Consider the following 2,910-nt stretch of genomic DNA (forward strand, 5'->3'; position numbering starts at 1 on the left):
AAATTGAAGTGCAGAGTTAACAGGTTTAATTAATCGTCCCCACGGATGCCAGTCATGAAATTTGAGAATTGCAAATTAAAACACAGGAAAAAATCAGGAACACTACAAGATAAAATATTTAGCAAACACTCAATGTGCATCCAGGGTGACAAGGGACAACTGGAGGATGATATGACAATCTGACAGTGACATTCACAGCACTTTATATGTTGCCAAAAACAGAAAAGGGGATTAAAATCAAGAATCAGAAATCATGTATGAGGGTGGGGCTGCTTGGTGGTGCAGTGATTAGCACTGTTACCTCCCACCACTGGGACTCAGGTTCGAGTCTCCGCCTGGGTCACATGTGTGGGGAGTTTGCATGTTCTCTCTTGCTAAATTGGCCGTAGGAGTGCATGTGTGTGTGAATGGTGTGTGAATGTGCCTTGCAATGAGCTGCCCCCCCGTCCTGGGTTGTTCCCTGCCTCGTGCACAGATCCTTCCAGGATAGGCTCTGGACCCCCCGCGACCCAGTAGCATAAGCGGTTTAGACAATGGATGGATGTATGAGGGTGAGTCACAATGACGACAGCTGCTCTGTTGACTTGGTCCCAGGAGTCGTCAGCGTTGGTCTGCCGGGGCCCCCGTCCTGTCTGTGGAAGCACCCGTCTTGTTGGCTGTTCTCTCTGCCTGGGCCCCCTCTCCTGCTGCCTCACGTTTGGGTTGAAGTGGCTCCCCAGTGCTTCTGTAAAGCTCTTTGTGTATCTTAGAAAAGGGCTGTATAAATGTAACATTCATTCATTTATTCAAGGTCCCAGCCAGAAGAGTGCAGTACTACACTGTCCCCCACAGCCTGAATCAGCTGGATGTTATAGGATTAAGACACTTCCTGCATTAGGCCATTTACCCTCAGTGTATTTCCATACCCTGACAGGATGGATGACAATACTATGGCCCTAATTTTCAATACACAGTTTTCACAGGAGTCTCACCCTCATCCACATTCTCTGCATTCCTTATCTCATGCTTCTTTGCCACCCGCATCTCCTCTGCCTGCTTTGTCTCATTTTCCCACAATTGAAACACCGTCCAATTTGTCTCTGTTTTAGTTCTACCACATTAGTCCCTGAGCAACCAGTCTGATCCCGTTCCTCTAATTTCAGATGCATCTGGCTTATCTGATTGGGACTGAAGCTGCTGTTACTAGGAAAACCACATTCGTCCCACTGGGGCAGGTCTGACACCGCGTCCTTCCCATATGTCTCCCATAATTGTTGTACAGAATTTCAGCTGGAGTTCTTTCCCAGAAGCAAGTAATTTCACTTTAGCACCTGTTCAGTAAAAGTCAAGTAGGTCTTTAATGTTATTTTTAACTTTACACAGTTGAGTATAGTACAGTTACAAAAGAAACTGTTTCCCTCGGACCAAGGTGCTACTTAAATTAACAGAAGACTAACACATACCAACCTAGCAACATACTGTATGGTGCATAATGAGCAAAAACTGTGCAAACATTGCAGGACAGTGCAAAAAGAGAGGACAACTGACACCAACGAGCACAAACAGCACAGTAAACCCAGTACTGAGAAGGCGCAGTTTGGTTGTCCAATGAGGTAGCAATAAAAATAAATAAAAGTAACTGTAAACATGGCGACAATAAGATAAAAAATAGTAGTTAAATAATAAAGTGTGTTAATGAGTGTATGTGTGTGTGGTATCAGATTAGTCCCTGAGAGTTCAGTAGTCTGACGGCATGGGGGATAAAGCTGTTTGAGTCTGGCTGTGAAGGCCCGAATGCTCCGGGACCTATTTCCAGAAGGCAGGAGGGTGAAACGATAATGTGAGGGGTGGGTGGGGTCATCCACAATGGTGGTGGCTTTGCGGATGCAGTGTGTGGTGTGAATATCTGTGATGGAGGGGAGAGATATGTTAGGGTTATCTTCTTCTGAAGATGCGCTGGAAACAAACCAGTCTCTGAACACAGAACAACACAGACAGCTGTGATGACGTTTTACTTGCTGCAAGGTGTAGGGAATCCACTTGCAGAGTCTCCGCAGTTTCAGCAAAATGATGGTTTATTGAACAGCAAAAATAATACAATGTAATACAGTGTAGAGACACACCGGGTACTGAAAGGCAGCTCAGATACAAATTGAAGACAGTTCTTCACCCCCCTTTATACCCAAAAAGGCCCTCCCCACCAAGGTGTTGTGTGTAGGTGTTGTGAGTGAATTTACATATAAAGAGTGACCCCCTGGAGTGTGAGGATCCTGAGACAGGGACGGGACAGGACAGGGTGGAGACTTTTATGATCATTGTAATTCAATTCTTATCACCTTATCTTATCCTTATCACCATAGTGGTGCCAACTGGAACCCCCATTCTCTCCCTGGCTTCCCCCATGATCATAAATTCCTAACATTGTCTGCATTCAAATGATCAACCAAGAACCTTGGGACATTTTTACCACTTTTCCTTACAAAGGGAAGCCCGGTCCTGACCTCGAGGTGTCAGCCTCTCAGTCGAACTCAGCCAACTTCGAAAGAGTAACTCCCCTCGCAGTGTCTTTTATTGAGGTACACAAACAGGATATGCAACTGACATTGAACATTGTTTGTCACCATATATGGGGTGGAAATATTCAAGCGACAGTTCTTGAGACGTGTTATTGCTCAATTAAGATCAAGCTGCGGCAGGGTGTTGTTTCTAAGCGTCTAGCAAAATGATGATAAAAAAAGTACATATTTCTCTAACACGATACTCCCAATGATTTTCTCACCTGTCATCACTATCTGTTGTAGGGACTTGTGATCTGAGGCGACACAGTTCTCAAAGCAGACCGTGATGCAGCTGCTCAGGGTGCTTTCAACAGTTCCCCAATAGAGTGTGAGAATGGGAGATGGGCTTTTCTGAGCTTCCGTGGAGAGTAGA

The sequence above is a fragment of the Brienomyrus brachyistius genome, unplaced genomic scaffold (assembly GCF_023856365.1).
Source record: "Brienomyrus brachyistius isolate T26 unplaced genomic scaffold, BBRACH_0.4 scaffold201, whole genome shotgun sequence".
Taxonomy (NCBI): Eukaryota; Metazoa; Chordata; class Actinopteri; order Osteoglossiformes; family Mormyridae; genus Brienomyrus; species Brienomyrus brachyistius.